Source organism: Trachypithecus francoisi, unplaced genomic scaffold (genome assembly GCF_009764315.1).
Source record: "Trachypithecus francoisi isolate TF-2019V2 unplaced genomic scaffold, Tfra_2.0 Lachesis_group11, whole genome shotgun sequence".
Classification (NCBI taxonomy): Eukaryota; Metazoa; Chordata; class Mammalia; order Primates; family Cercopithecidae; genus Trachypithecus; species Trachypithecus francoisi.
The window spans coordinates 116,035,180-116,050,043 of record NW_022681456.1 but is presented as its reverse complement, the minus strand read 5'-3'; the positions used below and the strand labels follow the sequence as shown (position 1 = coordinate 116,050,043).

Genomic DNA, 14,864 nt, shown 5'->3' with positions numbered 1-14,864 from the left:
GATATTGAAGACAATGAAGAGTATTTCCCACACCATTTGAACAGGGCAGTGTTTGTCAAATCTCGTGAAACTCATAATCATCCATTCCAAAGACATCCGTGTGTGCTTATCATGTACGAAGCACTGTGCTAGGGCTTGAGATTAAAATGTTGAGAATGACACACTTGGTCTCTGTGCTCATGGAGTTTTAGGCTAACGGGAAAGGTGGGGATTCAAGACCTAATGAAACATATTTGAATATTAATAAAAGCTAAGAGACTGTGAAGAGGGAAATTATCACATGTCCTGAGAATGTTTCACGGGAGGACTTTGCCAAGCCAGGGCAGGATGATGATGATCTAAGAAGGCTTTCCTGAGGACATGATACATGTACTCAAATCCAAAGGATGAATGGGAATATGCAAAGGAGAGGCTAGAGTGGGAATATCAAAGAAGACAGCATACACACAAATCTCACAGTGAAAAGAATAATAATCCAGTTAAGAAACTGAAAGATCTTTATGGCTGGAATACAGCAAACAAGGGGGAAAGCAGGAGAAAATGAGACTAGAAAGGTTCTCAAGGTTAAAATCATGTAGAGTCAAATGCAGGCCACATACAGTTATTTGTGTCATTAAAGGGTTTGAGGCAGAGAGCAACGTGACCTGTTTTATACATTGAAACAATGTTCTAAATGCAATGTAGAAAACAACTGGATGAGTGTAAAAGGAGACTATGCTGGAGTTCAGGCAAGGTGGGAGAGCGAGCAATGTGGACAGAATCAAGAGATATTCAAGAGATTAAAAACAGTAAGTCTTGATGATAATTTAGATAGGAAAGAATGAAGGGAAAAGAGGAGTTGAAGGTGAGTCCCACATTTCCAGATTGTACAAACGGATGGATGGTGGACCATTTATTTCCTGAAAAAGAGAAATCTCAAATACCAATTAGGGGCAAGATGTTGATTTTTAGTTTGATTTAAGAGCCTTGAGTTTGCAGTGCCTTTCTGACGTTCAAGTAGGCATTTCAGGTAGGCACTTAAACATACAAATCTGGAACACCGAGAAAATAGCAAGCTTAGAGATACAGATTTGAGAGGTTTTTGCACATACGTAGTTGGTAACTAAACCACAGTTTCAGAGAGGAGCCTCTACAGAGATAGCAGGGAGAGAGTTGAAAAAAGACAAGGATCTAGGACTTGAATATGAAAGGCAGGCAGAAGAAGGGTGGCAGAAGGCAGCAATGGAGACTGAGGAGGATGGGTGAGAAGGTAGGGCTCTGTTGGGGGTTTGTACTGTGATAGAAGCCGAGGGATTCTAAAGCACTAAACAGGCAAATTCTTCCTTGACTTCTTAAGTCAAGGAAGAGGAGGGCTGAAAGAAAAAATTGAGAATACAGAAGGGATCTGAAATGTTACTGCAAGGATGATATGTGACAAGTATCTCTTTTTTTTTTTTTTTTTTGAGACGGAGTCTCACTCTGTCTCCCGGGCTGGAGTGCAGTGGCGAGATCTCAGCTCACTGCAAGCTCCTCCTCCCGGGTTTACGCCATTCTCCTGCCTCAGCTTCCCGAGTAGCTGGGACTACAGGCGCCCACCACCTCGCCCGGCTAGATTTTTGTATTTTTTAGTAGAGACGGGGTTTCACCGTGTTAGCCAGGATGGTCTCGATTTCCTGACCTCGTGATCCGCCCGTCTCGGCCTCCCAAAGTGCTGGGATTACAGGCTTGAGCCACCGCGCCCGGCCGACAAGTATCTCTTAAAGACGGTGGTGGTGGGTGTGTCTGTGTATCTTTGTTATGCATCAATATTTGAACCATTTGGGGAGATGTCAGTCAAAGAATACAAAATTTCAGTTTGGCAGGAGGAATAAGTTTAAGAGATCTATTGTATATCACGGACGCTTAGTAACAATATATTGCATACTTGAAAAATTTCTTAGATCCTAAGTATTCCCACCACACACACAAAAAACTGTGTGAGGTAATGCAATGTCAATTAGCTTGATTTAACCATTCCACAATATACACATATATCAAAAAATTATGTTGTACAATATAAACATATACAATTTTCATTTGTCAATTAAAAGTAAATGAACGAATGAATTAACTAAAATATTTGGATCACTCTGAAACTGAATTCTGAAATGATGCTAAAAGGACTTGACTTTGTTAAAGACAGAATTTTCTTAGCATATATGGAAATAGTAATTAGTGCCTAAAAACTGCATTCAATATTTTGATATTGACCTCAATAAAAAATGTATAATCAATTTTTGAACTTCTAGTCACTCAGGGGACAGACAGAATGGTTACTATTTGTTGTCCTAAAGCAAGGGTAGCATATGGGCTTGTCTCAGGAACAACCAGTTGGTCTTCAACTAAAAAAGTGGATATTTCCATCAGGGACATTTGCCTGGACACCACCATGTTAGATTCTAAAAATTAAATGTGTGTCCCACCCCAACTTTGCCTTTAGTCCCTGAAAGAATGGATCTGGGGGCCAGGCGCGGTGGCTCACGCCTGTAATCCCAGCACTTCAGGAGGCCAAGGCGGGTGGATCACGAGGTCAGGAGATCGAGACCATCCTGGCTAACACGTGAAACCCTGTCTCTACGAAAAAAAATACAAAAAATTAGCTGGGGGAGGTGGAGGGCACCTGTAGTCCCAGGTACTGGGGAGGCTGAGGCAAGAGAATGGCGTGAACCCGGGGCGGAGCCTGCAGTGAGCCAAAATTGCTCCATTGCACTCCAGCCTGGGAGGTGGAGCGAGACTCCGTCTCAAAAGAAAAAAAAGAATGGACCTGGGTTTGAGAGAGGAGAATAGTGAGGGTCATCCCTCTTCATCTCAGGAGGAATTAAGTAGCTATTTCACTAACTCTGGGAAGAGTTTGCCTTTAAAATTATACCTTTTGGAAAACTATACCATATAATTATCTTCCTTCAAAATGTGAATTATTTGATCTTTTTCTCACTTCAGCTTTTCAAAAATTTCGTATAAGGAGCCCTATTCAATTATCTTCTTCCGTAATTAAAACATTTTAGTAGGTGTGCAACCAAATTGCCAAACTAAGACAAATCTTGTTATTTTAAAAGAACATTATAATTTCAATTGTTCTAATAATTATTATTTTATAGAGCAAATTATATATGAATGCAATTTTCAAAGCAAATGAAAACATGATAAAACAAATTCATGGTTTTTCTATACTGCTACAAATTTGGATAATTTCAAAGTGATTATCTTACATTCGGCTTTTTACCTTGGAAAATATTAATATTAGAAAAACTGCAAAATTTTGGAATCTAGACTAAAGAACAATAGATTATGATAATAACTGTTTACTATTCTTATTTTATGATTTCTTCTAAACCTGTTCTTTCAATCTGGAGAAGCATGTCTAGTCTCTCTCCATATTCACACTGCATATTATAATATGGTGTTAATAATCTGAATATTCCATGGCCAATCAACCTTCTTTAGACACTAATATTCATTATGAGACTGAGCTTAACAACTGTTTTTTGTTTTTGTTTTGCTTTTTTAGCTTTTAAGTTTAGGGGTATGTATGCAGGTTGGTTATATAGATAAACTCATGTCATGGGGGTTTATTGTACAGATTATTTCATCATCCAGATATTATAATCCTAGTACCCATTTGTTATTTTTCCTGATCCTCTTCCTCCTCTCACCCACCACCCTGATGTAGGGCCCAGTGTGCATTGTTCCCTTTATTAGATCATTGTTCTTATCATTTAGCTCCCACTTATAAGTGAGAACATGCAGTATTTGGTTTTCCATTCCTCCAATAGTTTGCTAAGGATAATGGCCTCCACCTCCATGCGTGTCCCTGCAAAGGACATGATCTCATTATTTTTTATTGCTGTATGTATTCCATGATGTATATATAACACATTTTCCTTATCCAGTCTACTGCTCAAGGTCATTTAGGTTGATTCTGTGTCTTCGCTATTGTGAATAGTGCTGCAGTGAACATACGTGTGCATGTGTCCTCATGATAGAACAATTTCTATTCCTTTGGGTATATACCCAGTAATGGGATTGGGGTTCAAGTGGTAGTTCTATTTTCAGTTGTTTTAGGAATCGCCACAGTGTCTTCCACAATGATTGAATTAATTTACACTAGCATCATCAATGTATAAGCATTCTCTTTTCTCTGCAACCTTGCCAGTATCTGTTATTTTGTGACTTTTGAATCACAGCCATTCTGACTGGTGTGAGACAGCATCTCATTGTGGTTTTGATTTGCATTTCCCTAATGATCAGTGATGCTGAGCTTTTTTCATATGCTTGTTGGCCAAATGAATGTCTTCTGTAGAAAAGTGTTTACTCATGTTCTTTGCCCACTTTTTAATGTGGTTGTTTATTTTTTGCTTGTAAATTTAAGTTCCTTATAGATGCTGGATATTAGACCTTTGCCAGATACACAGTTTGCAAAATTTTTCTCCCATTCTGTAGGTTGTCGGCTTTCTCTGTTGATAGTTTTCATTTGTTTATTTTTGTTGTTTTTGCTGTGCAGACACTCTTTAGTTAGATACCATTTTTTAATTTTTGGCTTTGTCACAATTATTTTTGATGTCTTCACCATGAAATCTTTGCCATTCCTATATCCAGGATGGTGTTGCCTAGGTTGTCTTTCAGGGTTTTTATAGTTTTGAGCCTTTTTTTTTTTTTGACAGAGTCTCACTCTGTCACCCAGGCTGAAATGCAGTGGCACTGATCTCAGTTCACTGCAATCTCTGCCTCCCGAGTTCAGGCAATCCTCCTGCTTCAGCCTCCCGAGTAGTTGGAACTACAGGCTCGTGCCACCATGCTTAGCTAACTTTTTGTATTTTTTTTTTTTTTAGTAGAGACGGAGTTTCACAGTGTTAGCCAGGATGGTCTCGATATCCTGTCCTTGTGATCTGCCTGCCTCAGCCTCCCAAAGTGCTGGGATTACAGGCATGAGCCACCATGCCAGGCCAGTCTTGGGTTTTGGGCTTTACATTTAAGTGTTTAATCCATGTGGGGTTGATTTTTGTACATGGTGGAAGGAAAGGGTCCAGTTTCAATCTTCTGTGTATGGCTAGCCAGTTATTCCAACACCATCTATTGAATGGGGAGTCTTTTCCTCATTGCTTGTTTTTGTCAGCTTTGTTGAAGATCAGATGGATGTAGGTGTGTGACATTATTTCTGGACTCTCTATTCTGTTCCTTTGGTCTACATACCTGTTTTTGTGCCAATACCATGCTGTTTTGGTCACTGTAGCCTGCAGTATAGTTTGAAATTGGGTAGCATGATGCCTCCCGCTTTGTTCTTTTTGTTTAGTATTGCCTTGGCTACTCAGACCCTTTTTTTATTCTATATGAATTTTAAAATAGTTTTTTTCTAGTTCTGTGAAAAATGCCATTGGTAGCAGCTGGTTTTTGTTTGTTTGTTCATTTGTTTTTGAAACAGAATGTTGTTCTGTGCCTTAAGTTTGAAAATCTTCCAAAATTTTCTGTCCTTTTGCTGAGTATGTGGTCTATTGGTCATAATGCAGCCACTGAATTCCCTGTTAACATGCATATCGTGGGTTCTTCTTTCTATTCAGTATGCACAGAAGTTGCTCTCTTGAAAATGAGTAGTTCAGTAAAATGCCCTTTGCAGAGTTATATCCCATTTTTCTAGAAATAAATTCTACCAAATATTAGCACAACTGAATAACACTTTTAACAATGTTTAAACTATTGCCTTTTTAGTTGAAAGCAAACATAAACTCAGCTGAAATATCTTAAGTTCAAATGCACTAATTTTCAATTTCATATCAAATTTCAGAATACTTTTAGGTTTCTATTCAGCACTTCCGTTTTCATACATAAGCAACAGAGTATCACTAAAACTCATTTGGGTGGCATGTCTCTCGTATAAGTAAAGGTAAAGACTAAGGACAAGTAAGTTCTTTATTTTTGATCAGAGTGAATGGTAAAATAGTAAAGATCAGTATTTCCTGGAAAAGGAGAAATTTTTTTTTCAGCAGGAGTTTACAAATCTACTTGGCCATTGAACATTTTTCACAGATGACATCAAAGGTATTATTCACATAAATGCATGGAAATTTTTTTCCGACGTATGTAGGTGTTATTATGTTAAATAAAACACAGACCTACTTAAACATCACTTAATTCATGGTAGGCCTTTCCACAAGCTGGCCAGATTTGGTTGATGTTTCAAGAACTACTAAAATTTCAACCAAGTGAATGTCTGTGAAATGTTCTGAAATTTAAAAGAGCTGTTGAATGTGTGCAAAGATTTAGCTATAGGGATGTTCAATGAATCACTGATTAGCACAATGAAAATGTGAAACAACCTAAATAAGCAATAATAGGAGTTTGATTAAATACATTATACTGTATCCATAATAATTTGGCCCTTTTGGTTGCAAGAATCACAGATACAGTCAGTCAATTTCAAAACAATAGGTGCTTTTGCAAAGAAGCATTAGCATCTCTGCTGCAAGACATAGCCCTAACTCCTACCCTTCTTCTGTCAAGGTGGTCTATTGGTATAAATTTTAAAGACACCAGTGCCCCCTGTTTTTCCCTAACTTAGCAGAGAAGATCTGACAGACTTATTCAGTCACTATCATTTATGAAGCATCTCCTGTATTCACAATGTGTGGGCAAGAGGCTGATATGGGGTAATAGACTTTCTCAACTATAATAGGGTAAGAGTGATTGTAGCTATCAAAAATATGACAGATCTTTCAAAAGTATGTGAAATTACTAATTTAATGATGACCCATAAGTCATGATTTTCTACTGTTTGGCATAGCTTCACAAAACACAATTTTCATATGTACTGAAAACTAAAACAAAGGAAAAGTATGAAAATGTTTGTGTAACTGAGCTGACATGACATCAGTCATAAAATCTCTGCTTGGCAATCTCATCTGTCATTCTTTCAAAAATAACTTATTTATTAACGTCAACAGTGATGCTGCTTTGCACTCTATTGAATATAAATCTGTTGTTCTTTTGGCATTTTGGCTAAGGTTGGCTAAATTATCTTAGTAAATAAATTAGCAAAGCACTTTTTTTTTCTTTTTGGCAATCTCTCTATAATTCCTCTTTACCTGTGTCAGTTTTTCTCTTTTCCTCATATTTCGCAAATATATATCACCATTGGTTCTTCTTTCTCTTGATTTGGAATTCCTGGGAAATGTTGGTCTGTAGTAACCAGTATTCTAAGGTTAGATGAAATAACCAGGCCTTAGTGAGAAATTATTGTTCAGTACCATGGATAGCAGAACACTTATTTCTCCAAATACTAACACATACTCCTCCAAATTGTAGCTGCCTTATCACTGAAAACATTCCTATCAACATGTCTTTGGCTCAGGCTATTATTTTCAGGCCAAGAAGTTCTAGTCAGACTAGCCAGATTGGCTATCCTTTTTAAACTATCTGTGGCAAAAGATCAAGGTTTTTCCCCTGCTCAATCTACTGTGTACCAATATGTTCATCAAAAATAAATTTATAAAAAGTTAAAGCAAACACACAAAATACAAGCAGTAATTTCTTTTTATTATTACATAAAAAACAAACATAATATAGTCTGGCAAATTGCTATGACAGTTTTAAACAGCCCTGTGATGGCATCCGGTTGATAAAAGTGAGTGAAGCCCCAGTATGTGCGTGAGGCAGAGAGTTTCCCTCTGTGACTTACCTTTCCACTGGAGATTCAAGCAACACAGGCCGAGAGAGCACTTTGCTTCTCCTAAGCCCTGGAGTTAATTTAGGGAGAGTTTTGGAGATGCTGTGAAGGAAAGACACCAGGAAAAGTGGCAAACATTTTCTCAGACCCTGGATGAGAGCAGGATGCCATTTTAAATCTGGGTGCATACAAAGTCAGCCATTCTTTGGTGCCCTAGCAGCATGGCTACAGAGGCACTTCAGTCTTAGGCCAGAGATGGAAGCATCTTCTCTGGAGTGGGGTGGGGGCCTCCACAGCCAGAACTGTGAAAAAGTGTCTCAGCAGTAATCTCTGAAATTGTGCTCTCCCCCATCACAGGCAGGAGGAGAGCTGCTACAGTTGCGGTTTCTTCTGAGCAGCAAGACTTGCAGCCAAGGCCAGCTTGGCAATCTGGAACTGATCTGTGTATGCCATTGCTGAGTGCCGCATCTTCCTCCCCTGAGATTGTGGTACAACAGAGCCCTCTCTGCTCCATCCCTAGGCAGAAATCTGGGTATTTGGAACACCTGCTTGTCTGAACCAGCAGCCTGAGCCACATCACCCTTCCTTGACATCTATTGTGGTACAGAGAGGGTCTCTCTGCTCCATGCCCAGCCAGATCTCTAAGCATTCAGAGCACCCATTCACCTGGTTCAGCAGCTGGAGCCACCTATCCTTCCTGTGCAAAGACTGGTGCAGAGGAACCCTCTCTGCTACATGCCCAGGAAGATCTCCAGGCATTCAGAGCACCTGCTTGCTTAGTTTAGCAGCCAGAGTCACCCCACCCTTCCTATGCAGAGATCTTTGTGCAGCAGGGCTCTCTCCAGACTTTTGGGGCATTGCTCACCAAAAGTCTCCAGACTTTGGGGGCATTGCTCACCAGGACCATCAAGACTGTCCAAAGATCTTGGTGCAAGGAAGACCTCTCTGTTCACACTCAGGCAGATCGCCAGACATTCTGAGCATCCAGTCATCTGGTTCAGCAACCTGAGCTGCCCCACCATTTATGGACATAGATCATGGTATAGCAAGACCCTTTCTGCTCCATGCTCAGGCAGATCTCCCGGCATCTAGAATACCTGCTTGCCTGGTGTTCTAAACACAGAACTTGGAGCAAAGGAGATTTCCTGAATCCACATTTAGACACACCTCTGGGTGTCTGGTAGCCACCCACTGGATTCTCACTTGGTACTGGTGCTTGTGCCTGCATCAGGGGACCTACAGGCAGACCTGCCCAACTGGTCCCATCCTTTGTGGGTCCTGCCCCCACAGGGCTGAGCAGGGACCTCAGACCAATGTGTATTCTATGAATCAACCCATTTCCTGGGACAACAGAGAACTTCCACCTCTAAACACAGATCAAGTACATACCCAGCCACTTTGGCCACAGCTGGCTCTTACCTATAAGTGCTATCTACAGGCTTGTAGGACAAACTCCACAGCCCAATATAAAACCTGTTGAAAGAAGCGCATACTGCTACAGAAGCAAAACTGAAAGACCCTACTCAGCATTCATTACAGTCACACCCCATAGGGAGTAGGGAAGGGAAAGAGAATAATAGTAATTATATTTGTTATAAGGAAAGAAAGATAAAGGAAAAGTCCTACCTGTATAAAACAAAATACAAAATACAAAAATTAGAAGTGCCAGTGTCTCCAGGTGAGAAGCAACCAGCACAAGAATTCCAGCACCATGAAAAACCTGAATGCAGTGAAACCGCAAAAAGATTCTCCACAGCAATGGTCCCTAGCCAAAAATAAAAACTCGGAAATAATAAATAAAAATTCAAAGCATGGATTGCAAGGAAGCTCATTCAGATCCAAGGCAAGGTTGAAAATCAACAAAAAGAAATTTCTAAAGCAACCCAGTGAATGAAAAGATAAATATCTTAAAAAGAAATCAATCAGAGCTTCTGGAATTGAAAAACTCACCCAAGGAATTCCAAAATACAAATGAAACCTTTATCAATTGACTGAACCAAGCAGAAGAAAGAATTTCAGAGATTGAAGACTGTTTTTTTGAACTAACCCAATATGGCAAAAATAAAAAAGAAGAATTTTAAAAATGAGCAGTCCTCATGAAATATGGGGTTATGTAAGATGACTAAATGTATGAATTACTGGCATTCCTGAGAGAGAAGGAAAAAGCAAACAACCTGGAAAATATAGTTGAAAGAATAATTCAAGCAACATGCCCAATCTAGGTAGGAAGATAGATGTCCAGACACAAGACATTCAGAGAATACCTGTGAGACACTACACAAAACAAGTATCAAGTCATGTAGACTACAAACCATGTAGTCCCCAGACTGACCAAGGTCAACACTAAAGAAAAAACCTTAAAGACTGCTAGAGGAAAAAGGACAGATCATGGACGAAGGGAACCCCATCAAGCTAATAGAGGACTTGTCAGCAGAAACCTTACAAGCCAGGAGAGACTGGAGCCTATTTTCAGCATTCTCAAAGAAAAGAAATTCCAACCAATAATTCTATATCTCAACAAACTAAGGTTTATAAGTGAAAGAGAAATAAAATATTTTCCAAACAGGCAAGCCCTAAGGGAATTCATTACCACTAGACCAGCCTTAAGAGAGATCCTTAAGGGAGTTCTAAATACAGAAATGAAAGAAGGATACCTGTGACCACAAAAACACATTTAAGTACACAGTCTGCAGACCATGTAAAATAACTACATGATAGAAACTACAAAGCAACCAGCTAACAACTTCATGGTAGGATCAAAACTTCACTTATCAATATTAACTTTAAATGTTAATGGTCTCAATGTACCACTTAAAAGACACAGAGCGGCAAGGTGGATAAAAATACAAGAGTTGCTTCTTCTCCAAGAAAACATCAAATGGTGGATGACGCCTGTGCAGCGAGGGGGCCAGGAGGCCCCAGGAGCCCTGGGATGGGGAACCGCCGTGGCTTCCGCAGATGTGTCAGCAGTGGCATCTGGGCTGTGGTCGCAGCCGTGGACGGGACTGGGGCTGAGGCCACGGAGCTCCCTGAGGCAAGGCCAAGGATGACTGGATGCCCGTCACTGAGCTGGGCCTCCTGGTCAAGGACAAGAAGATCAGGTCCCTGGAGGAGATCTATCTCTTCTCTCTGCCCATCAAGGAATTTGAGATCATTGACTTTTTCTTGGGGGCCTCTCTCAAGGACAAGGATTTGAAGATTATAATGGTGCAGAAGCAGACCCATGTCGGCCAGTGCACCAGGTTCAAAGCATTTGTTGCCATCGGGGACTATGATAGCCATTTCGGTCTGGGTGTTAAGTGCTCCAAGGAGGTGGTTACTGCCATCTGCAGGACCGTCATCCTGGCCAAGCTCTCCATTGTCCCCATGTGCAGAGGCTACTGGGGGAACAAGATCAGCAAACCCCACACTGTCCCTTGCAAGGGGACAGGCCGCTGTAGCTCTCTGCTGGTGCACCTCATCCCCGAGTTCAGGGACACTGGCATCATCTTGGCCCCTGTGCCCAAGAAGCTACTCATGATGACTGGTATCGATGACTGCTACACCTCAGCCAGAGGCTGCACTGCCACCCTGGGCAACTTTGCCAAGGCCATCTTTGATGCCATCTCTAAGACATACAGCTACCTGACCCTCGACCTCTGGAAGGAGACTGTATTCACCAAGTTTCCCTATCAGGAATTCACTGACCACCTCTTCAAGACCCACACCAGAGTCTCCATGCAGAGGACCCAGGCTCCAGCTGTGGCTACAACATAGGGTTTTTATACAAGAAAAATAAAGTGAATTAAACCTGAAAAAAAAAATATACAAGACTCATCAGTCTGCTGTGTTCATGAAACCCATCTTACATGTAAAGACACCCATAGGCTCAAAGTACAGGGTTGGAGAAAGATCTACCATGCAAACAGAGAAGAAATAAAAGCAGGGGTCACAGGCCAGGTGCAGTGGCTCACACCTGTAATCCCAGCAGTTTGGGAGACCAAGCAAACAGATCGCTTGAGCCCAAGAGTTCAAAACAAGCCTGGACAACATAGGAAGACCCCATCCCTTAAATTAAAAAAAAAAAAAAAAAAAAAGCAGGGGTCGCTATTCTTCTATCTGATAAAACATACTTTAAACAAACAACAGTAAAAAAAAGACAAAGAAGGGCATTACATAATGATAAGGTTCAATTCGACAAGAAGACTGGACTCTCATAAATATGTATGCATCAGCTTTGGAGCAACCAGATTTATAAGCCTGCTAAAAGACTCAGACAACCACACAATAATGGTAGGGGTCTTCAACCCCCAAATGACAGCATTAGAAGGTCATGAAGGCAGCAAACTAACAAAGAAACTCTGAACTTAAACTCAACACTTGACCAAGTAGACCTAAAGAAGGTCTACAAAACACTCAACCCACAAACCACAGAGTATGCATTCTTCTCATCTGCACATGGAACATACTCCAAGATTGACCACATGCTCTACCATAAAGCAAGTCTCAATGAAATAAATATCAGATAAACCATACTCTCAAACCACAATGGGATAAAAACAGAAATCAATACCAAGAAAATCTCTTAAAACTACACAATTACATGGAAATTAAACAACTTGATCCTCAATGACTTTTGGGTAAACAATGAAATCAAGGCAGAAATTTAAAAATTCTTTGAAATAAATGAAAACAGAGATACAATATACCAAAATCTCTGAGATTCAGCAAAAGCAGTATTAAGAGGAAAGTTTATAGTGGTAAATGCCTACCTCAAAGAGTTAGAACGATCTCAAATTAACGATCTAACATCACATATATAAGAACTAGAGGCCGGGCGCGGTGGCTCAAGCCTGTAATCCCAGCACTTTGGGAGGCCGAGTCGGGTGGATCACGAGGTCAGGAGATCGAGACCATCCTGGCTAACACGGTGAAACCCCGTCTCTACTAAAAAACAAAAAACTAGCCGGGCGAGGTGGTGGGCGCCTGTAGTCCCAGCTGCTCGGGAGGCTGAGGCAGGAGAATGGCGTGAACCCGGGAGGCGGAGCTTGCAGTGAGCCGAGATCCGGCCACAGCACTCCAGCCTGGGCGACAGAGCGAGACTCCGTCTCAAAAAAAAAAAAAAAAAAAAAAAAAAAAAAAAAGAACTAGAAAAACAAGAACAAACTAACCCCAAAGTTCTCAGAAGAAAAGAAATAACTAAAACCAGGGCAGACATTGAGAATAAAATTGAGACCCAAAAAATTCATACAAAGTATCAACAAAACTAAAAGTTGGTTACTTGAAAGAATAAACAAGATCAGAAGTGACAAAGATCAGCACAATCAGAAATGACAAAAATGACATTACAACTGATCCCACCAAAATACAGAAAGTCCTCGGAGACCATTATGAACCCCTCTACACACAAAAAGTAGAATATCTAGAGGAAATGATGAATTCTTGGAAACACACAATTTCCCAAGATTGAATCAAGAAGAAATTGAAACATTGAACACACCAATATCAAGTTCTGAAACTGGACCAGTAATAAAATAAAAACTACCAACCAATAAAAGCCCCAGACCAGACAGATTTATAGCCAAATTCTACCAGATGTACAAAAAACTTGTACCAATTCTACTGCAGCTATTTCAAAAAATCAAGAAGGGAGTCCCTTCTAACACATTCTAAAAGGCCAGTATCAGGCCAATACCAAAACCTGGCAAAGACACAATGAAAAAAAAGAAAATTACAGGCCAATATTCCTGATGAACATAGATGCAAAAATCTTCAACAAAATGCTAGCAAACTGAATTCAGAAACACATTAAAAAGCTAATTCACCATTTTCAAGTAGGTGTCATTCCTGGCATGCAAGGTTGATTCAATGTACACAAATCAATAAATGTGACTCACCATCTAAAGAATTAAAAACAAAAACAATATGATCATCTCAGACACAGGGAATGCTTTTGATAAAATCCAACAACTTTTTGTGATAAAAACCCTCAACAAACTAGGCATCAAAGGAACATACTTCAAAATAATAAGAGCAATCTGTGACAAACCCACAGGCAGCATCATACTGAATGGGCAAAAATTGGAAGCATTCCCTTTGAGAAATGGAACAAAACAAGGATGCCCACTCTCACCACTCCTATTCAACATAGTACTGGAATTGGTAGCCAGAGAAATCAGGCAAGAGAAATAAATAAAAGGCAACCAAATAGGAAAAGAAGTCAAACTATCTCTTGTCATGGACAATATGATTCTATACATTGACAACCCTAAAGACTCCACCAAAAGCCTCCTGGAACTGATAAACTACTTCAGCGAAGTTTCAGCATACAAAATCAATGTTCAAAAATTAGTAGCATTTTCATACACCAATAACATTCAAGCTGAGGGCCAAAACAAAAATGCAATCCCATTTACAATAGCCATACACACACACACACACACAAAATACCTGGAAGTACATCTAAACAAAAGAAGAACTACAAAACACTGCAAAAAGAAATCAGATGACACACACAAACGAAAAAACATTCCATTCTCATAGATTAGAAGAATCAACATCATTAAATTGGCCATACTGCCCAAAGCAATCTATACTTTTAATACTACTCCTATCAAGCTACCAACATCATTTTTCACAGAACTAGGAAAAAAAAAACTATTCTAAAATTTATACAGACCAAAAAAGAGTCCAAATAGTCTAAGCAATCCTAAGCAGAAAGAACAAAGCCAGAGGCATCACATTACACAACTTCAAACTACACTTTATGGCTACAGTACCAAAACAGCGTGGTATTCTTACAGAAACAGATACGTAGACAAATAGAACAGAATAGAGAACCCATAAATAAAGTCTGTGCCATCTGATGTGTAGAACACCTAAAGCCATCTGATCTTTGACCAAGCTGACAAAAATAAGCAACGGGGAAAGAATTGCCTATTCAGTAATAAATAGTACTGGGATAGCTGTCCAGCCATATGCAGAAGAATGAAACTGGATCCCATATAAAATATACAAAAGTTAACTGAAAATTGATTAAAAATTTAAACATAAGACTTCAAACTACAAGAATTCTAGAAGAAAACCTAGGAAACACCAATCTGGTCATCGGCCTAGGGAAAGTATTAATGACAAAATTCTCAAAAGCAATTTTAACAAAAACAAAAAATGACAAGTGGATCTAGTTAAACTAAAGAGCTTCTACGCACCA

At 39.8% G+C, this 14,864-nt stretch overlaps 1 protein-coding gene and 1 pseudogene across 3 annotated transcripts in view; both read left to right on the top strand.

Annotated features, from left to right (window-relative positions):
* Positions 1-14,864, top strand: part of PTPRO (protein tyrosine phosphatase receptor type O) — a 281,730-nt gene that overhangs the window by 111,461 nt on the left and 155,405 nt on the right. The gene's annotated exons all lie outside the window — the stretch shown is intronic.
* LOC117090453 lies at positions 10,554-11,586 on the top strand (annotated as a pseudogene).